The sequence below is a fragment of the Callospermophilus lateralis genome, unplaced genomic scaffold (assembly GCF_048772815.1).
Source record: "Callospermophilus lateralis isolate mCalLat2 unplaced genomic scaffold, mCalLat2.hap1 Scaffold_105, whole genome shotgun sequence".
Lineage (NCBI taxonomy): Eukaryota > Metazoa > Chordata > Mammalia > Rodentia > Sciuridae > Callospermophilus > Callospermophilus lateralis.
In genome coordinates, this window is record NW_027510702.1 from 741,611 (window position 1) to 765,471 (window position 23,861).

Sequence of the window (23,861 nt, forward strand, 5' to 3'; positions counted from 1 at the left end):
ACATGTAGGCCATTCTATGTTATTTTATAATCATCTTTCTGTCATTACAAGTGGAAGAGAAAGTAAAAGGATGAATGTACTTGGTATTCTGATTTAGAAGACTTTATCTAGGAGTTTGTTTCTCTTGAAATCCACTGTCATTTAAATAAGTTCTTGAGTAGATAAATGATACAATGACTTATTTTGTTTCTAAAATGCATTTACTAAAAATTATTTAGTACTTGCTTTTTCTTTTTTTATGTTCTCTGAATTTAAACAGGAATTTCTTTATTAAGCTTCTTAACTAATCTTTGTTAAGACTGAATCTTATTATTGTTTTCTTTTAAATATTGGGCATTTTAGAGTATTCTGTATATGTTCAAATGCTGACATGCATTTTAGTGTATTTCTATGTGTTTTAACTTGAATGTGTTTATATATTACCCAATGTCCAAGTGGTATCAATTATTTTGTTAGAGATAACAAAAATTCAAAATAACTTGAATTTAGTAGGATTAATCACAAAATTTTTACTTTAAATTTATAGTTTAACCATTTTAAATGTTAAAAACTTCTTATTGCATTTTAAATTTCTTGTTAAACATAATACACTTCCTCTAGTTTACTAAAACTTTGAATTACTCTATTATTTTTACGAGAAACTATAATTTTCCAAGTAGTATTCTATAGAACACTGGATTATTTTGTGATATTAGTAGCTCTTAGCAAAAAGTGCACTCTGTAGGCAAATGACTTGGGAAAATGATGCATTCTACTACACTTCTCTCCTGATTACCTAAAAGCACATTAAGAGAAATTATCCAGCAAAAGAAAACACACATTTTTAAACCTTTGGTCAGTCCCAGCTATTCTAAATATATTCAATCATGAAACATTTTTGTTTTAATTTGAGGATCTTCCCTTAACAATTCCCATGAAGTTATATCCCAGAAACCATTTGAAAATGCTGCCGTAGTCTATGCATCTAATTGTTTTGTTCTAAATATTTTCACTTTACCATGTGTAAAGGCAATTCAAAGAGTATTATTGAAACTGGATTCTCCACTTCTGCTGGTAAGTGGAGTCTGCATAAACTGTAGGCTTCTTAGCCCCAAAAGCCTGGTTTAGTGTTAGCAGCTAATCAAGGCAGGGAATGCCTGCCAAATTCAGCTCTGAGGGTGGCAGCTAGTAAAGCTAGAGTCTTCTCCACTACTAAGGAGTGTGCAGACCACAGCAGACCCCACCAGTTCAATGCCAAGGTCTTTCTGGGTTCATGTTGCAAATCTGAAGAATGTAGATCCCAGACAGAAGACAAGACTGAAAGAAGTAGGATTTATTCAAGTGTGATGAGTAGGAACAGAACTCAGGGCAAGAGGGGACCCAATAGCAGGTTGCAAAGTGCATATGCTAGTCTAGGGGTTTATGTAGCACTTGGGTCAGTGCTATTGGTCCAAATTTATGCTAATCGGGTTTTGGAAAAGTACCAATGCTATTGATTAGCCCTGAAATCTTCATTTGGGTCTGTTCCCACTTCTTTTTTCTTGATATTCATCAGCCAGGGCCACCAGGGTGACAGGTGGGCATGCCCTGGCTTCCTGCACTTCAGGAGCCTGATGGCATGGTGGGCTCTGTGCAGCCAGGACCTGTGCTTGCCACCTGGGCTCCAATCACTTGTCCTGCCATTCTACCTCTGGTTCTCAACAGGGATTAGTGGGCTGGCTATGTGGCTCAGCAGCCAGTGAGCCATGTCATCATAATTTAGAGTGCTTTAGAATACATGCTCAGAGGCATGTGATCAGGCCCTCTGCAGTCCTCTCCCTGCTTCTTTTGCCCATGTACACTATTGGATGCATCAGTTTACAGACTTGTGCATTTGGGAGCTTGCTCAGCATGAATGTTCACAAGTTTATGAGGATTATTCTTTGACAAGAGCACATTTTTCCTGTTTTGATATTTTCTTCTATGAATGTTGATTTCACAACAAGGTAGAGGAAGTGAAGAAGTCAGAATGTGGTAGGGCACAAGGTTCTTCCTTCAGTTCAACTCATGTCTGTAGACCACAGCTCATTTAGCTTGTGATGGTAGCAGCCATCTTCTTTCCCAGGTTACTTTGGAAAAGCATCAGAATCTATTTATTGGGTATTCATTTGCACTTCTTCTTGTTTCAGAAAATGCTTCAGGAGAGTTTAAAATGTATAAATAACAACAAGATATTAAATTAAATATTATGTTGGACTACATATTTATCACTATTAGGTCACAAGTTTAGTGCTTTATTTTCTAGAAACCACATGCAGAAAAGAAGTCCTTGTTAGCTAAAAGAGTCACAATATCACTGGATAAAAATAAATTTGTTGCTTGAGAGAATTATGATTATTCTTTATACTAGAATACAGCAGAATTTTATCCTAGGAGCTTTGTAAAGAGAGCAATCTGAGATTTACTCCGCAATATTCTCTCAATAAATTTTGTAGAGATCCTTTTAATGACCCTATTAAATAAAAGTTGATGTTATCACACCTAAACATAAATTAATAATAAAGATTTGGGGGATTGTCTGGGCATGGTTTTAATTTAATACTAATTAGGTGTCCAGCTCCTGGTTGACCTTGAAGAGAATTGGAGTCCGAGTAATCAGACCATTGCCCTGAAAGTAGCAGTTGCCGACAGATCTTTGAGAAGGTGATAATTATTCTCTAGAGGAAGCATCTATTAAAGAATGCATCTGAATGGTTTCTCTTCAGAGCTCACACTAGTATTTTTTTGCACAGATCTGCACCCCTGAGAACGGAACGAAAGGACGCTGCTCACTGTGCCATGGACTGCAAGATTGCTCCTCAGTTTGGATCTTACTTTATTTAGCAAATCTCAGTTCCCAAAGCCCAGAATTGATTTTTTCCAGATATATCTTTAAGATGTTCATAGTTTTAGCCCCCAAGGTTTGGTTCTGTTTACTTCTCATAGATGTAATATTGTCATACATTAGGAACTTGCATATAAAGAAATTGAAATTCTGAATGGGTGAGCGCATTGATCTAGTTCATTGAACTTGCAAGTGGCAGAGCTAGGACTTGAACCCATGTCTACTTGACTTCACGTTTCATGATCTTAACTACCACTGTGCTGAAAGAGTTCCTGCTGGGCTTGAACTACATGCTCTCCTTCACAAAGAAAGACAGGGAAAGCACACTTCAGGCAGAAAGAGCCATAACAACTTCACAGCCAATAATTCTGAAAATTCAGATACTTTAACTCTTCTCTGATGCTCCAGGGTCCCAAACCTTATTTCTGCTGTCATGCAAGCTGAACTTTCTCAATGCCAGCCTTTGTTTCATGCTTCAAGGACAGCATGTCTGATGTACCTTTTGAATTTCAGGGACACTAGCTTTCAGAGGAGGCCTACATCCTTTCATTTATTTTATGTGCTCTCAGGTGGTATTTGAGTTGACAGCCAGGTCCTCAGTCTTCTTCTCAAGGGATTACAGCTGTTGAACTGCTTTCATCTTTCTTTGTCCGTGTTTTTTTTTTTTTTTTTTGTGTGTGTGTGTTTGTGTGTGTGTGTGTGTGTGTGTGAGAGAGAGAGAGAGAGAGAGAGAGAGAGAGAGAGAGAGAGAGAGAGATAGGAGAGAGAAAGGAGAGAGTATATTTATATACAAGTTTATTTTAATATATTTATTCTTTCTTTCTTCAATCAACAATGAGGACTTAGGGATGGCAAAGGGCAGTTATTCCCTATCTGCAACTTCAGTTTTTCATTTCTCTAACATCTCTTTGAAAACATTGGGATTTTAAAATGTTTTACTTTGTTCTGGACCTCTTCTTGTTTGTGTTTGTGAAGAGCCCGTGGTGTTTCTGGAGTTCATTTTTCATATAACATATTCCAATTAGTGTGATATCTAGCCATGAGTCTTAAATTTTGATTTATTTCATTGATCTAAAGACTTTTTCTAAAGCATTGTCATCTGTCAATCAATACCAATTTCTAGGATTATTTAAAGGACTTCATTCAATTTTTGAAGAACCAGCAATATTTCAATAAGAATAATCAATTTTCTGCCACATATAACAGAACAAATAAGCTGATGTATTTAAAGGAATAATGTTCTTGAGGAAAAGAAGAATCCCCACTTTTACTACTCTGAATTAAGAGGTATAATAAAAATTGTCACAAAGTATCAAATAATTAAATATGCAGGTACATTTATTAGTATAGGGATAACTGCAAGGGAGTACCAGAAGGCACAGGACAAAAATTTCTGCTCCAAAGAATTCAGTTGTATGACCATTTTACTTTATAAAGAGTGACTAGGTTTTCAGCAAATAAGCAATGAAATATCAAGTTTTGCATTTTTTAACAAAGCAAGTATGTAGTAGATTCTTATTTCTGCCATAGTCTTCCAGATAAGGCTTTATTTGCTGATCAATTATCTAAAGAGAATGACAGTGAGTAACCTACCTATCAAGGGTAGAATTTTCCATTTTTCTTTCTTAGTAAATTGTTTCCTCAAACAACAACACAATTTTCAGTTGTCTAACTGTAAGTATAATTTAATAGAACATACCAATTTTTGTTTGTGATTTTTATGTATGTTCTTGTGTGTGTTCCCGGAATATATATTTGTTTCTCATGAAAAAAAAAAATCATTACATCTGCATCCTATCCAATTGTTTTCAAAATAAGAAAATCTGTAAGCACTATACCTCAATATATTTACAGATCCCTCAAATTGTGAATATCAATGACATATACCACATCCCAAAGAAAAGGTGTCAGTTTCCAGATCCAGAATTATTTTTCAAACATAATATTAAACTAATTGTGGGATTAAAAATTGACTCCTAGAATAAAACAATTATTTACATAGTTTTAGTAACATCAAACATCTCTAGATCAGCAATGGAACTCCTCAGTATCCATTTTACTAGAAGATTTCTAACTAATTTGGTTAAATGTAAAGCTATTTTTGTTTGTTTTGCCTTTCACTAAGTTGAACTCCTTTCAACTTGAGAGGGTGTGCCAAAAAGAAAACATTCATGGGTGCATTCATCAGACAACCAATGAACAATGACTATTGCCTAGATTAAAAGTTACATATGTTGCAATACATGCAGAAAAAATTAACCAAGTTGTCAAACTATTAGTCCTGGAACAATAACATTTCATAGAAATCAGAAGAGTCCTGAGTGAAGGTGAAAATCTTTTTAAGCTTTAAAGCCAAGAACAGGGTGTAGTCATGATAATTTCCTGGCCTGAAGGGGGAAGGTGTTCTGAAAGAAGATGAAGTGGGACTGGAGCTGCAGCTCAGTGGCTACACACTTGCCTAGAATGTGCAAGGCACTATGTTCGATCCTTGGAACCATGTAAAATTAAAATAAAGGCATTCTGTTCATCTATAACTATCAAAATTAGAAAAAAAGAAGGTGAAGAAACAAATGATGGGCTGGGGATGTTGCTCAAGCGGTAGCATGCTCGCCTGGCATGTGTGCGGCCCGGGTTCGATCCTCAGCACCACATACAAACAAAGATGTTGTGTCCGCCGAAAACTAAAAAATAAGTATTAAAAAATTCTCTCTCTCTCTCTTTAAAAAAAATTTAAAAAAAGATTTCTGTTTGTGAAACAAGAAAAGATCAAAGTAGCCATGCTAAGGGAAGGTGTTAGAAATCTCACTAATATTCTTCATTGCCTGAATGATGCATCTCCCAACCAACTCCTGCAGTGACATACAGGGGGAAAAAAACTGTGCCCAGCTTGCAAAAGGCTCTATAGGCTGGAAAACATTTCCATCAATCCTTTCCTCCTAGGCTCCAGTACATTTCCTCTGGGGTAGAAGCAAAGAACATTTTTATTTTCAGCTCAACATTATATAGTTTTTATTAAAAGAGAATTACAGCCGAATAGTCAATTTTTCATATAGCAGTTTTATCTTTGTGTCTTTGGAGACCTTTCAGAGTAATAGAGAAAAAAAGGGAATTTTTTTATATCATTTTCTGAATAAGACAAACCTCTTAAAACTGAGCAAATTATGGACTTTGGCATCTCTCCTTGTCAAGTCCATGAGGCCTTGACATTGCCATATTCCATAGCACTCCTTCTCTCAGAGTTTTGTGACATTGGATATCGCTTTGATCCAACAGCAGTATCATGACAGTTGGTAAATAAATAGCAAAATTTTTGTGGGTAGTTTATCCATGATGAGTTACTGAGATTTTACTTACAGGAGGTAGGCACTGGGTTATATACTAGACCCCCTGATATTACTATCTACAGGCCACTCAGAAACTTGCAGCTGAGGTTTTTGGTTGACTCATGTCTAGTACAACTGTTTATTGAGCTTATCGTATTCTGACCTCCTGCCTAAAAATTTGCCTCTTATCCCTCCAAAATGAAAATATATAAGTACCACTGTGGCAGTATTTTTATTCCATCAAAGCACTTATTTTTTTCTGGTTCTCTTGAATGTGGTCTTGTTGACAGATCTTCCACCATCAACTTGACTTGATTAGTTCCACGTTGTTATTCATCCTTTCCCATTGCACTTGATATTAGAAAACAATTCCCCAAACAACATTTCTACTTTTTGGAGTTGAGCCCAAACAAAATTGCAGAGTGAGTAAAATTTATCTTCAAGGCCCTCCAGTCCCATTTCAATCTTGCTGCCTTTTTTTTTTAAATAGCCATAACAGATGTTAAACCTCATAACATTCTGACTTCTGGCTTCACAATAGAATCCTACTCAGCAGCTGCAATTGTTACCCCCATTTTATTTTAACTGATTAGGAAACATAATGATTTCTTATAATTATATTACAATAATATAATAGTAATAGTCAAAAGGCACATTTCTGCAATCATGTTTCCACCCTTATGGTAGTCTGATGTTAGTGCATTGCTGAGGGGACTTCTCTTTTCTCTGCTTCTGATGATCTTCTGATCCTCTGATTGTCATCTTTTGATTTTGTCCTTTGTTAGATTACATCAGTGATACTAGGGCACTTTTCTACCCTGATCTCTGAGCTAAGATGCACATTTATATAACCGATAACTTACAGATCATTGGTGCCATACCAAGTAGTCTGAGAAACAATTCAAAGCAAAGGAATTAATTGCCAATAATCACTTTTTGGAATTTTGGAGGTAACAGGAATTCCATAAGACAAATCAGAATTTAGATTTGTGGTATGGAAATCTTGTTCTCCAAATTTTACTGTATAATTTAATACCATTTTATAAAGAACTAGTTCTAATCGTATAAAGAAAAACTTTTAACCTCATCTCTCTCCCACTATTCTGGTTTCCTTTACACCAAAAGTTACTGAAATTTTGGAACTTGCCTAACAAATTCTAGATGTCTCTGCAAGCATTTCCAGGCTTTTCAACTTTCACTAGCAATACTGTACCCTTTCAGTGTGATCTTGTTAGCTGAAGGCATAACCTTTTAGACCAACACTTTCCAACCTAGGCTTGGTGGTAGAAGATTACCACCCTACCTACACCCACTTCTGTTATGGATCTTCTTCAAGTTTTTACCATAACAATAAGGATTTTAGAGCAAAATATCCTGAAACTTTGCAAGATGTTTTTTTAAAATTTTTAAAAATTTACTTTATGATGTGAACACATTATTTTACTAACATATTTTGACATTAAGTGATCATTGTCATTGATTTGTGAAGCACATTTTTTCAAATAAACAATTAGAATTGTTCATGTGCTATTCATGGGAAATGTAGGCTTTATGCAGTAGAAGAATCAAAGTATTTCAAATTTTAAAAATTGTCCTAACTAAAGAAAGAACAGTATTATTTCCCAAAATTTCCATAAGATTTTGATTTTTGTTTGCTGCTGTTTTTTCCTTTTAGGGGGGAGAGATAATCATATGATATATTAAAAAATTCAAGTTCTATCAAACTTTGAATATGTAACACTGTCAGACATACATGTGTTGTTGTTTTTTTACCTAAGACTAAAAATTTCAAATATGAAAAGTAGTAATGTTAGAAAATAGAGATTGGTATATTAATATCTCCTATACAAACATGTGGAACAAATACTATAAGATCATACCATATCTTTCCATGATATGAACAATTCTTTACATTTCCTGAGAGCTAAATTAATGGTAGAAAATAAGTTCTCCTCCTGTGTGGAAACTGAACAACGAAATAGGAAACAATTTTTCAGAGTTATCAAATTCTGTTTATGTGTGTTTGCTTGTATATCTTTGTGGGGCTTTGTGAGCTCATTATAAATAGAATATTGTTATTGTTTATCTTATGTTCTAAAGACTTCTGCCAAACAGAAGTCTCTGGGGACCTTTCTACAATTTCCAAACAATTCTGTTATGCACACTACCTTGTAATTTTCAAAAAGGATTTTCAGTGATAAATATCCTCCTTCTAAAGCACAGTTTGACATACTTTTATATTTGTCCTCTGTGCACTCTTGGCTAAATTATTAGCACCTTAACTTCAACATTTTCTAATCACAGAGCAATTATATTCTTTAATAAATAATGGAACAGACTACCGAGGAGTTGGCAACTCGAGGTAGTAAACAAACATTTGTCACTCACAATTTGAATTTCATAATAGAGCCCAAACACAAGTTTCAAGTTTTATATATATATATATTTGAATAACACAAGATTTCACTTGGGTACTCGGGGAAAACATGCACCATGGTTATCATGTTGTATCTTAACTAACACCACTCATGAAATGACCAGTCTATATATAAATAAACAAAAATGTCAACCTCGCTATCTAAAGTAGACTGAGGAAGTCAATGGAATGTGCTTTCTTTGCTAAGCTTGCAAACCTTTGAGTTGATCCCATAGCACATACCCAATTTTTAATCATTTTGTTTTGCTCACAGTTTTTTAATGTCTCTGGTCCAGAAACTTGCATGCTTCTCTGTAGTTACTGTCCTGACAGATGAAAGCTCAGAGACAAAAGGAGATTATACTCATACTGTTCAATAATCAAAGTAAAAAAAAAAATCATGCCTCCTCAAACCTCAACTTCAATGAGAATCAACAACTATCATGAATATCTGAGCAATTATCAAGGACTTTACCTCAGATGTTTGACAAAAAACCAACAGAGGTATCAAGAAATGAGTGTTACCTTGGGGAAAGGCTGATTCTTTTGTTGCCATGGTAATAAAGCAAGCAGAACTCGTTCTTCACCTGATTAATAAATGATATCCTTCTAGTTATGCAAAAATTAACCACTGAAGACATTTTCAAATCTGCTTAATCAACCAGTGACAATGTGCTTCAGTACATATGGTTTTGCAAAGCTCTTTTCAGCCAAAGAGGAAGGACCTTTCAGTTCTGAGAGTCAGACAGACATGAAAGGATTCATTCCAATGACTAATCTAAGTGCAAGACAAATAATAATCATATCTAAATAATCACTTGCCTATGGTCATGTGAAATCACCAGTGTCTTTAAAAATCTGCCAATTGCTGCACTTTGTGCTCCCCAGAAGCCCTGTTTAAGACTGACATTCTGCCCTGCTCAGAGAGATGGTACCTGACCGGCATAGTTTCACTTCCTTAAGTGAGCAATATATTCAGGGGTATGCGTTTTACAAACCGAAAGATGCCTTCCTCTCCTCACAAGGTTGTGGTTACACTTATGTATGGATTTGTCAAAATTTTATTTAATAAAATGCTCATTTTTACATTTAAATTATACTGCAAATAAGAAAGTTTTACAGTTTGGATCTAGGAATGTCTCTCCAAAGCTCATGTGTTAGGTGATTCAACAATGTTCAGGGATGAAAAGATTAGATTATAAGATTAGATTATAAGAGTTCTGACCATATGGATAACCAGACTCCAAACCAGTGACTTATTCTTGACACTGTGACTTCAGTCAGATTCTAGACCTAGCCTTCAGATGAAACCCAAGCCCCTCTTCTGACCATTTGCTCCTTTGGAAGCATTTCCTGATGCTTTGTTGTTTCTGATTCGCTACTTCACTAGTATAAACTGAAACCTGATATTTTTCTTGAGCTCTTGGCAGGAACCAAGTCTTACCTCTCTACCCCTCTCCTTGAATTTTCTGGTATTGACCAGTGAATTCTCTGCAAAGAGGTCCTGCCAAATAAAGTCTTCCACCACTTGCTCCAGCATTGTGAGATGGCCAAGCATCCTATAAGGCTGCCTGGCTACCTCACTTTCAGGGCAATGCCTCAGTGCAGGCTCTGCTTCCCTCTCTTTGGAACTGTGTGTAGATCTGCACTTTGCTTCTCTAAGAAGGCATTTATGTTTTGTCCCTGGGTAGTAAGGCTTGGAAAGTACACTGGGTTTCAGAAAACTTGAATGCAACATTAAAAGAAACTGGGTGAGTCTAATAATCTAGGACAGTCTTTGAATAATTTTGAGGGGAAACATGTCACAGAGAACTAGAATTTTAGCATAATTATTTTGGAAACTGATTATAATATTTTTAAAAAAGAGGCTACCAGCTACACAGACTCATTGAGCAAGATCAATCCATTTTGTTTCCTGTGACTTAAGCCATTGCAATGATGGCCATCTACTTTTATACTTAATAAAAATTCTTCAATGACTAAAGTTATCTGTGACAAGTTGACAAATTATTCTAGAGGATTCTCCAATAAAAATACTATTATTGCCTGGCATGGTGACACATACCTGTAATCCCAGTGGCTCGGGAGGCTGAGACAGGGGGATGATGAGTTCAAAGCCAGCCTCAGTAACAACAAGGTGCTAAGCAACTCAGTGAGACCCTGTCTCTAAATAAAATACAAAATAGGGCTCAGGATGTGGCTTAGTGGTTGAGTGCCCCTGAGTTCAAATCCCCCATCAAAATAAGAATACTATTATTTTGGTTGGAAATTAAAAGTTATATAAATGGAGATTTAAATAACTAATAAACCAATAATTGCTTTAGGAGAGTTCAAACAGCTTTTCCAAAATGTATTCCAAAAGAAAATCAAAAGATAGAAAGATAAATCAATTAGATATCTTGATCAGGAAAATAATCATGTCAATTAATATAATTTTGCAGCAAAAATTTTTGAATACATTCACTATGTTCTACCTTAGGAATCACTTTGTCATATAAATGTACAGTTATAAATTTGTTAACAGAGTAGATTTCATATAATGTGTATTTTCCATAGTAAGAAAATTAAGTTCTCTCTTATAAACATTGGAATAAACCATGTCAATAGTTTCTTCTGCTAACAGAAAAATTATAATTAGTGACAGAGAATGTTTTTCTCCTATCAGGTTATATATAACACTTTTTCTTCTGAAATGGCTTTACTTTGATTTACATACAAAGCAAACATTCTCACTATACATAGTATTTCTTAATATTATCACCAGAAATCTAAACTATTAAATTATCAGTTTACTGTTTAAAACAATAAAAATGACAAAAGGATACATATTTTAAACTATTTATCAGGATATCAATGTTTATCTTGTTTAAAAACATACTTTTAAATAGCAGAAACTTTTAATACTTTAAAGGGAATTGAATTACAGGCAGAAAATGTCCTAATGCACCTTTGTTAATTAGCTGGCTTTGATAACTTGTTTAGTCTTTCAGTTTATTAATTAAAATTGATCCATTTTAGATATGATGCTAATTATTAGGAGAAATGAAAAATATTTTCAAGATTTATTTAGTATAGGATTAGAGTACATAATTCCCTCTTTCCGTCTTACCCAAGTATGTTACAAATAGATTCTAGATAGTTATAAACACAAGAACTTACAGTACAGTTTATATGAAGGTAGCCTTAGGGAAACTCTACTAACAATAATAAGGGATTTTTATAAAAACCCCATGCCATTAATTGGAACTCTTAAATAAATTCAAAGGCAAGAATATTTGTGGATCCTCTTCCCAGTGTGGTCCTTCAGAGCTGCAATGGTGAGAAAATGCATCTCTCCTTGGGGCTGCTGATCGCTAAAACAGAGAAAGGGAAACTAGGAGTTAGGCCAGGAAGATCTAGAAAGGTAAAGAATAAGACCATTTTTTCTAGAGACTAGAAAGACAATTAAAATTATCATTTGGGTTTACCAGTTTCATTCATTGCTCCTCACTTGTGCTCAAAGTGTCAGGTTCTATATTTTAGATACCTTTGACCAACTTTGTAACATAATGCCTCAAATAAAGTAATGTTCAACACATGTTTACTTAATTATTACACAAATATATTTAGGTTGGATTTATTTTTATTTTATTATTTACTTTTATGTGATGCTGAGGATCAACCCAGGGCCTCACAATTGCTAGGCAAGCACTAGACCACTGATCCACAACCCTAGCCTGGGGTAATAGTGTTTTGAAAAAGAGTTTATTTTTATCGACAGGTTAAAATTATATATAATGTACAAAGTGTACAAGGTAGTGTTTTGTTATATGTATATAATAGTATAATAATTAAATCACACTAATTACAATACCTACTACCTCATCTATTCATCTTTCATGCATGGAAAGTTTTATTCTGGCTTCTGAACTTTCTCCCTAGGCCCATCTATCCATTTCCCTGTAAAATCAACTTTCAGAAAACAAGCATGCTAACAAACAAGTGGTTTTGCAAGAACCACCACTATCACCACCCCTGTTTTCATGTGACTGTGGATCACTCTTTTTTATATTTGTTCTAATTAGTTATACATGACAGAATAGTGCATTTTGACACATCATACATATATGGAGTATAACTTCTCATTCTGGTTGTACATGATGTAGAATCACACCGGTCATGTAATTACATATGTACATAGGGTAATAATGTTGGATTAAGATTGGATATTTACAAGACCAAAGACATTGATAGTATCTTTGAAAAATAAAATTTTAAATGATAAATTTATTAAACATAAGTACAGATATAGTTAGATATATGTGTGAGTATGCATAAAAAATTCACAAATTCAAACTATGATGATGTTAATCATCAATCTCTCCTCCAGAGGTAAAAAGTATCTTAGTCAGTAGTTTTTGAGGTACAGGCCAAACTAATGCTCATCTAGAGCCTTTTTTTTAGCATTTCTTTTTTTATATCTTCTGATATTTTCTGTACTGAACCCATTTTAGCCTGTATTGTCCTAATATATTCCCAACATCAATGCTAATGTTCATACAATTGTGTTGCTGGTTATGTCAGTCCTTTTCTGCTATTGAACAAGCATATAAAATAAAGAAAATTTCAGCCATACAAACCTCTAATATATACTCTCTTGCCCTCTCCAGCTGACTTCTCAATAACCATTGAGGTACTTACTCTTCATCTTCTAGTAATAACAAGTTACCTACATATTCTGTGCTAATTTCACATTTCCATGCTTTTTGTACAGCACTTGCTTGCAAAACCACACTTTCAATTATTTTTTCGCCAGGACACGCTATTTATCCTTCAATTATAACTCCAAAAGTCCTTTTTCATGAGTACTGTTATTTTCAACTTAAACTCAGAAATGTTATTAGTTCCTATGATTTTTATGCATAATTCTGATATTTCTTTGATATATGTATACATCAAAATACATAAAATGATAGGTTAGTTAGTAAATATATACAATGATATATAGATATGTAAGTTGTATGGATAAGTATCAGACTCTGCATTCTTTATAGAAATTATTTCTGGAATTCCCATTGATTTAAAATATACTTACAAACACTTATATTTTTTAGTTTGTATATCTATAGTGATACATAGATAGGATATTGTAATGTTGTATAACTGGGATTTTAGGCCTGAACACTATTTCTTAAGTTGATTTTATATGGTTATAGCCTTTGATGAGATTTAATGTTGACAAATTCCTTCCAAGGAAGGTGGGATCTGACCTTTCAGTTCATCATTCTCTGCCTTGACAAGTATCAGATCACACAATTTTTTATATCACTGGATTTTCAACTCCTAAGTTCTTTACCCATGTTTTGGATGAAATGCATAAAATACAGTAAGTCCTAAATAATTATTGCATTATTAATTAAGTAGAAATAATATTTATTGAGTGCCTCCATGTAGTACCAATTTTTTAAATTGAGACAAAATTATTATAAGTTTGGATTTGGGGTTGAGATGGATCAGGATTTTGTTCCTGGCTTTACAACTTCCCAACTATGTATTCTTGGGAAATTACTTTGCTTTTCTTTCCAATTAAACGCAGATAATATTATCTTCAACAAAGTGAAGACTACATTAAATAACTTAAGAAAAAGCATTTAGCATGATTCCCAGTAGATCTGTGAATGAATGAATCCACCACAGAGGTACATGCTGTATAAGAACAAGGAAACCAAGGTCCAGAGAAGTGAAGAAAGTGGCAGAAAAATAAGGGGCAGAACTGGGATCCAAATCCAGTTGAGTTTGCCTGCAATTTCAAGGAAGTTTCTGTTATTGCTGAAAGAAACCTTAGTGGCATTTTCCACTCCAGTGTTTCCTTAAAGGATATATGCTTGTGAACTTCAGCTCATTTGTCAATTCTGTCTCCCCCCAAATCTCCTTAGATTATAGTTAGCATTATTCTTTGGCTTTTCACACCCTGCCTACCATGTTTATAATTGGATAGTCTGATAAATGATGCTGCATGAGCCAGCACACTAACATCTTTGACCTTCGTCTGTCACTTCCTATGCAGAATTCCTCTTAAGTGCCTCATATACCATTTGATGTGCCTCCTTTTGAAGTGGATATGGACTGGTTCAGACATTCTCAGTTTCTTAACTACTACTAATTAGCTCAAATACTTCTTAGAACCTGAGCTATCATCACTTTCTCCATGTCACTGGTAGAACAGGTGCCTCATTTTATCTAACTTTTTATCTTTTTTAATGTCTCTTTTTTAGCTTGATTATGATGGAAACAATTTCATCTTATGTGTAGCACCTAGAATGGTATTGGCATATATATGGTGTCACTTTAAATACCTGAATACAACAAAAATAATCATCTAATAGTTATGATTTTGTTATTCTTCATTAAGAATACTAGTCAGTAATGATTATCTATATTTTAATTTCCTTGTCAATTGTGTAATCTCTCACCCAGAAATTTTGTTTTCCCATCTTATTAGAAAAATATTAAATATTTCCAAGCAGTTGTTGCAGAAATCATTTGAAGTTTAATACACATTTCCTTTACTAGGTAAATTAATTAGCATGGATTCCCTGTATTTATGTAAATTTCCAATAATTATAAAACTCACTTCTTTGTCAAGAATTCTTCTTTTGGGATTTTTAGTGTGGAGAATAGGTAAGAGTTAGCAGGGGTCAAGAAAGACATATACATTCAAAGAGAGAAACCTAAAGTCCTCACTGTAATTCTGTGAATGGGCAACAGATAGAACATGTCACAACTTTTCTGGAATTTTTTTTGTGATGTTCCTGAGGCTATTTTGACCCCTTATCACACTGAAGTGACCCCTTATTACACTGAAATCTATATGTTTCACTTACTGTGACTGCCTGACTATATAATAATGTCCTTAATTGAATGGAAGTATGCTGCCAAAACATTTTTTTTTAAAAAACCAAAAAGTAAAACACTTAAAAATTTAAGAATCAATGGAAATATTGTGCAAAATAGGGGAGGCACAGACTGCATGTAAAAATTTATTAATGAGAACTTCCATTTTGTTAGGTTTTACTATACTCGACAAAAACTGCATAGGAAAATTGTCCCTCTAAGTTCTGCACAGGAAAATATATTATTTATAAATTCTAAAGCCTAAGAACATATAAAGCTGAATATCATGATTAAATAAAGCAGAATAAAATTACTGACTTATTGTTTCTGATAATTGAGAATAATAATAAAGGATAGAGATTTCCTATCTGACTATTAAAATTTCTCAGCTCTTAACCCAATATACCTAAATGTGTCCCCTAGTAACTCCCAGCTGAACTGATTATAGATTCCTTTAAGTCATCTAAATTGTGATCTCAAAAAAATAAAAATAAAAAGGGTATTGTTTGTCTTGATAACCAATGTGCTTGGCATTCAGCACTGTACAGATACACAGTGGTCTGCATTTCTGCCCATTATCTACCACACACATTTTAATCCTTTAGTAAAAATATAGTTTACTATACTTTTATATAGAGTCTACTTTGCTAATACATGTCACTAATAGAAAAATTGGTCCAACCTTGGTCCGGTCACTCCCTAACAACCCAGAATCAGTCTTCTCTTCTCCGTCTCCTCCATCCTTTCAGTTTCTCCTCATCCTTGCTGCTGGAGGATAGAAGTCTTTATGTATAAGACAGCAATAAATTATCCCATAAACAGAGAATAGTCTGCTTATTGTCTACATGTTCCATGCTAAAGAATGTAAAGATACAGGGTACATGAAAATTCTTAGAGATGAATAAATTCTTAGAGATAAAACAGGTGGGAAGCCAGGCACGGTGTTGAATGCCTATAATCCCAGCAGCTCTCAAGGTTTAGGCAGGAGGACTGTAAATTCAACACAGGCCTCAACAACTCAGTGAGACCTGTCTCTAAATAAAACATAAAAGTGCTGGTAGGGGGGATATGGTTCAGTGGTTAAGCACCCCAGGGTTCAATCCCCAGTCTCCCCCCAACACACACACACACACACAAAACAAACAAACAAACAAACAAAACAGTGAGAAAACGGAGGTATAAAAGGAAGCAAGGTGAGAGACAGACATAGGGCTTCCAGTGCTCACCCACATGAAGAGAAACTTGCCTAATACATGATGCTGAAGTTACACGTAAGAACTGTGTGTACTATTCGGAACTCTTAGTATTTCTAAGTAGCTGCATACAAGATTGGAACCATTCTGAGGATGGGCTATTTTATGGCTTGGATATAGTTTGAGTGTGTCACCCCACATATTAAAAGCATTGTCTCCAGAGTGGTGGTGTTTAGAGGTGGTGGGAACTCTAATAGATAGAGCCTAATAAAATGGCTAAAGACTGGCTTGTTTCCCTTGCTCTGGGCTTCCTGACTTGTGATTTGATCTCCCTATCTCAAATGCACTCCCAATTTTGTGGTATTTTGATCTACCATATGAAAATGCAAATGAGAGAGCCTTCACCAGAGCCTGCATTATGCTCTTTGGACTTTGAACCTCCAAAACTGTGAGGTAAATAAATCTCCTTTCTTTGTAAGTAATCATACTCAGTTATTTCATATGGCAATAAAAAATGAACTAATACAAATTAAGTCCATAGCTTTTTATACTATATTCAGCACAATTTCATGCATAAACTCTATGGGTCAAGGTGTTACTTACCTAAAACAATTAATATAGGAAAAAAGTCAAGATTTGAATATGGGGTCTACATAAATTCTAAGTTTTCATCATTTTTCCAACTATCTTGCTGTAAATTTTAAGGAGAAGGGGAAAGGGAGCCCAAGGAGGAGAGTAAAGTAAGAGCTAATTAACTAATTTAAACTTTACCCAAAAGAATAGATCTGGCTAAAGCTCACAGAGTTTTTTGAGTGGAGGAGAAATTTGTAGAGAGCCAAAGACTAAAAGAAAACTCACTGTGCTTAGAGAGATGACATAACACAACGTTGAAAAGATCTTAAAGACATATTTTTCTTTTGAATTTTCCTTGAAGTTGCAGCTACCCCTAACCCCTTCCCAGTCTAAAAGAAGCTATTCCAGCCTGCTCTGTCTCCTTTAAGCTCCTTCTCTTAATTCTGCCTAAAGAAGGGTTTCTAGCAAGATAGCTATAATTTCCTCCTGTTTTAGTCAGCTTTTTCCACTGCTGTGACTAAAGGATCTGACCAGAATACTTGTAGGGGAGGAAGAGTTTATTTGAGGGCTCATGGTTTCAGAGGTTTTAGTCCATAGAAGGCTGACTTCATTTCTCAAGGCTGGAGGCCAGGCTGAACATGGCAGGAGAGTGTGGCAGGAAGCAGCTCACATCATGGTGATCAAGAAGCAGAGAGAGACTCCACTTTCTAGATTCAAATAAATAGACCAAAGCCACGCCCTAATTCCCACCTCCTCCAGCCACACTCAACCACTTCAGGTGCCACTCAGTTATTCTCTATCAGAGGATTGAATCACCGATTGGGTTAAGACTCTCACAACCCAATCATTCATTTCTCCTCTGAACCTTCTTGCATTGTCTCACAGGTGAGCTTTTGGGGGACACCTCACATCTAAACCCTAACACTTCCCAACAACAGTGATACATTTTATACACATGTCATTTAGGGAAACCCTTCAGGGCAGTAAAGAATTCAACAACTAAATTAGTTTATAATAATACACATACCCCTCTATGCGAGGCATTGCTCCCTAAAGCATATACCATCTTGGATTTTTTAAAATCTGCTCAAGAAAACAAGCTTCATCAATCCTATCACAACTATAGTTAATTATTTAGTATCTTCCAGTTTAAGAGTTTTACAGTATCTTGGGAAATCTATACACAATAAAAATAAATCTACCAATCATAGTAAAAAATTGCAAGACAAAAAACGGTTGTGTATTATAATCTTAAAAAAAAAGAAAAGAAAAAGAAAATCTACTTCCAAAAAAGAGGGAGGGAGCAACTTAGTTTGTTAGTTTTTGTCCTTTCAGAAAACAAATGTTTAAAGTACAAAAGAGCAAGCGAGGACTTGTGTTTACTAAGAGAACTTCAGATATCCCATTGCAGAGATTCCACTCTCATTGTTAATTGGAACTCACTTAAAAATAGACATTGAATATCTATTTGTATTATGATATTTTTAACAAAAACTGCTGATTTTTAACTTCCTCGATTATTCAAAAGTTAAGTCTCTTATTAGAAGAAACCCTTATTCTTAGCTTTGTATACTTAAGAAAATAGCATTAGCTGCAGTGTAAAAATACCCAAGTAGATTCCTGGAATTATGGGGCATTATGTTGTTAAAGATATTCTTTAAGATGTCAAAATTCATGTTTTATATTTATTTCATATTTATGTTATATTTATTTTACTTTTGAGGAATATAAGTTTTATGCATATATTTTTTTCTTCTTTCTCTTCCCACAAGGAAGTTGCTCATTTTAAATAATTCAGTCAAAGTATTTTTGGTCATGTTACCGAGTCTATTAGGTAAGTACAAAATGGTGCCAAATAGGTATATTTGGCAGGGAGCTGTCCAATTAGTAATGAGGTGTTGGTAATTTTTGGAAATCTATAATTAATGGCTCCTTAATGGATTCCTATCCATGTGGAAATGAGTCCCTCTCATATCCTGCTGTGTAAAAAACATTTATAAACTACCTTTAGTTTATCAAGTGTTGATTGTGGTTTATTTTTAAGTTATTTTGAGTGATTTCTTTTAAGTGATTTTGAGTTATCTCTTGCCTCCTGCTCATTTCTCTCTGTATCTTGGTTATTTTGTCCCCACATTCCTCAACCTGCTAGTGCTCTGTAGCTATTTCTTCTTTTAAATCACTATGTGCCAATGGTTTTTACAAAAGAAAGTATGACCTATTAGCCTTTTTGAGACAATTTTAAATCCTCTCATGTGAGCAACCTAAATAAAATCTGGCCTTTGGAATCCATTGGCTCATGTTGGCAGTGGAAATTATGTACATAGATTAGTCACCAACGGAAATTATGTGCATGGATAAGTCAGAAAAAAAGGATGTAGAAGACAGAAGCATCTGTGACCAGGGTCAAACAAACTAAATCAAATTTAAATTTGGGTGAACCATCTGAAATCTTTAACTAATACCCCAAATAACACAAGCAAAATTGTCCCCAAATTATCCATTACTTTTGATTAAATACTCCATAATTAAAATTTCCAAATTTTGTCCAACATATTAGTGTCATCTAGGCCTCTTAAGTAACAAGATTGAAAGTAAAGCAATTAATCAGAAATATCTTTAAAGACAGTTTCCACAATGCAGCTAAGGCCGTTTGGATTAACACAAAATACATCCTATCCTTGCTTCAAATAGAAAACTTGTGATCCTGCCATAAGTTTCCCTGCTTCCCATGATGGATACTTGCTGCCCTTCATCGACTACTTATCGAGCCTTGGACAGCCATGCGGAGGTGAGCAGGGGGACAACCAATCCAAGAGAGAAAGGTTTAACAAAATATTATTTTCACAAATAAGTGGTAAATCTTCCTTATGGGTAGGGCAGGATCTATATTTTTTCTATTTTGGGATAAACGGTGACTCTGAAAGTTTCTTCTCCCTCTCTCTTTCCCTTCTTTCTGAAGAAAAGTCTCCATTTATTTCCAGGTACAAATTAGTTTGTACACCAATAAAACAAAAGAGATAATATTGAGCCCTCAATAAATTGGTTTCTATTCTTCTCATCCTGTGTATTTTTTCTTTGATCTATACAATATTCATCCATAACAAAGGTCTGAAATCTACCTTATGGAATTCTAAATATGTAAAAGAATATGAGAAGAACTAGAGAAGAAGGAAGACAATTCTCTTCAGTGGACAAATGAAGAATAAGTGTTTGGGCCAAATACCCTAAACAAACCTTCTTCAGCTCTATACTGCTGATATTCAGCACAAAACAACACTTTATCAAGTGCTAGGCAAAGAATTTCTGATTCTAATCAATACAAGAAAAGCATACCAAGGTAACAGGCCTTTACTTCAGCTACACTGACTAATTTAAAACCTGTTTATAATCCTTTTAGATTTGTCTTATAGGACTCAAAAACAGATAGTTTACAAGGTGAGAAGTTTCTCTAGAAATTTGTGAGGCATTATTATTGTTTTGCAAAATACAATCAGTTGATAAGATTACTTCCAGGAAGAGCCACATTAAGATCTCAGCAATTACAACAAATGTCAAATGATGGATATTTTTTCTTTCAAAAATGGATGAAGATACTATGGCTTAAATTAACTAAATTTTAGATTTCTGATGTCAGCAAGATGGCAGAAACAATGAATTGGCAACAACCTACAACAAAAGTGACTTTACGGCAGTTTCAAAACACAGGTAGGAGATTGTGACTTCCCACTGAATTCCAAGACAGAGGAAAGCTGCTTTGAGATATATCTTGGTAGCAGGCCTACCATCATGGATTTGAATCTGAAGCAGAAACTGTCCCATCCCCTCTGGATTGGTTCCAGACCTGTTTGTTCATGTTTTTGGAGAAGGTTCTATATGTCCAGGAACCCGGAAGATGCCATGCCGACTCATGCCCCTGTACAGGCCCAGCAACCCCAGACTTGGCCCTAGATACAGAAGCAGTCCTGTGACCCACTCTAATCTTGCTCAACCATTGTCCCAGAGCAAGTCTCACCAGTGAACACAATAAAAACCATTTATAAAATGCTCACAATAACATTCTATTCAAAACTGAAAAACTAATAGGTTTTCCTCTAAGATCCAAAGGGAAGCAAAGATGCCCACTTTTACCTCTCCTAGTCAACATAGTACTGCAAGTTCTTGCCAGAGAGAAGCTGGGCAAGAAAAAGAAATCCAAAGCACCCAAATCAGAAAGGAATAAGAAATAGTATCTTCTTTTGCAGGTGATATGACTCTATTAGTAGAAAACCTAATGATAGTACACTCCTGTAACTGAGCTTCTCAACAGGCTGAGGCAGGAGAATTGCAAATTTGAGGTCTGCCTGAGCAACTTAGGGAGACCCTGTCTCAAAATAAAAAAATAAAAAGGATTGAGGATGTAGCTCAATGGTAGAGTGCTTGCTTAGCTTATGTGAGGTTTGATCCCCAGAACACAATTAAAAGACAAACAACAACTAAATAAATAAATAAAACCTAAAAACACTATTAAAAAAAACTTTTAGAATAAGCAAATTCAGTAAAACTGCAGGGTAGAAAAATCAGGAACAAAAATCAGTTGCATTTCTATACATAAACAATGACCTATCCAAAAAGGAAATTTAAAAATAATTCCTTTTACAGTCACATAACAAAGAATAAAATACTTAACTAAGGAAGAGAATGACTCTACATTGAAAAACTATAAAACAGTGATAAAAGTAATTTTAAGAGACAGATAAATGAAAAGATACACCAGGTTCATAACTTGGAAAAATTAATATTGTTAAAATTTTCATCTGGGTTCAGTGGTACACACCTGTAATCCCTGTTGCTCAGGAGGCCAAGGCAGGAGGACCATGAGTTCAAAGCCAGCCTCAGCAAAAGTGAGGTGCTAAGCAATTCAGTGAGACCCTGTTTCTAAATAAAATACAAATAGGTCTGGGGATGTGGCTCAGTGGTCAAGTACCATTGAGCTCAATACCCAGTATCACCACCCCCCCAAAAAATTTCCATATTTCCCAAAGCAATCTATACATTCAAAGTAACGCCTATCAAATGCCCAATGAATTTTTTATGGAAACAGAAAAAATGCTTAATTTCATTATGAATCACAAAAGAAGTCCAAATTAAAATGTAGATGTTGAGAAAGCCTACTCTCAAGTAGAAATTCTCTATAAGATGCATTGAAAGAGATAGTGAGATTTTTGTTTTATCCTCTCTTAAATATTTCATATCAATGAGTTAAAATATTAACAATTACTACTTTAGGGGGCATCTACTTATTGAGTTAAGTGCTTTATACATCTATGCATTTCATATATCTCTAGGTATAAGAACAATTGTGAACATTTGTTTAAAATGAAGATTCCTGAGCCCCACTCTTAAAGAATGCAACTTGGTAGATAGAGCTAGGCCAGGAAGTATCCCCAAAAGCCACTAGACAATCCTAATGCAACTCACTTTCAAAAATTTTAATAATTTTAATTAAAACAGAAGTAAATGGGGTTTTAGAAGCAGAAGGATGCTTCTATTTTAGGCAGACAGAAATCAAATTAATGATTGATAGTACCAGTACTTTAAGAGAGGCTGATTTTTTAAATTCTGGCTCCTTTGAGCTGTGGGCAGAGGCTCAAGCCCAGGAACCTAAGACTTGGGAAGGGATTCAATTTTCTGTAGAAGCTTTTAAGAAATGACTGGCTTCTCTGATTTCAAAAGTGAGTGAACTTGACATGAGTCTCCTTTTGTCTGTCAAGAGGGGCTGAGTAGGAAGACAGGCAGCCCCTAAGAGCACTTGATACTTTTTACTCTGAACCACTGGCTTCTTGGGTCGATGACCACACTGCTGCAACAGCACTTCCAGAGACTAAAAAGGCAAGTGAGGAAGTAATTCCAGAGACTACACTCTTGGCTCACCTTGCATTATTGAGCTTAAGGCTGGGAGCTCCGGAACAAAGGGCAGCAGGCCTGGCAGCTCTTACAGAAGTATCAGCTGCAGCTATCCAGGCCACAAACCAAGAGGAGTCTGATGCACCACAGCTGATCTGGAACAAGAAAAAAACTGCCTAATGTCAGAGCCAAAGTTCTGCTCTTTTAATTAATCAAAACTAAACATCAAATTACAAATGAGGACCAACCTTGCAGTCTGTGCATGAAGGCAAACTTGCTTACTCTCGGAAACTCAAAGTCCTTGGGATGCGGAGGTGAACAACTTCTCCATTTAAATCATATTATTTCAGTCATTCTGTGCCTCATTAGTAACACGGTGCAGAAAGATCTTCTACTGTCATTGCTAATGTTATTAAAGCTCATCAGTGTGTTAGTTAAAGGCATTTGAAAAATAAAATCAGCTATCTATGTTTTGAAGCTGCTGGGGTAGAAACATAAAATACAAAACACTTGCTAAAAGAGTTTGAAAACCTATTTACCCATGAGCAGTCTTGCTTGCACAGATACATGCTTCACAAGTCTTTATTTCGTTAAACTCATTCCTTCTTGAACAGCAAAATGTGCATCCGTGGTCTGCCTCATTCTCAGTAATCTACCAGCATTTTGTTCAACTATAACCACAGCAAAATCTAGCACCATCATCCATCTTACTGAAGCAGGAGCCCTGCTTCATCCCCCATCCCTCCATTCATCTCAGT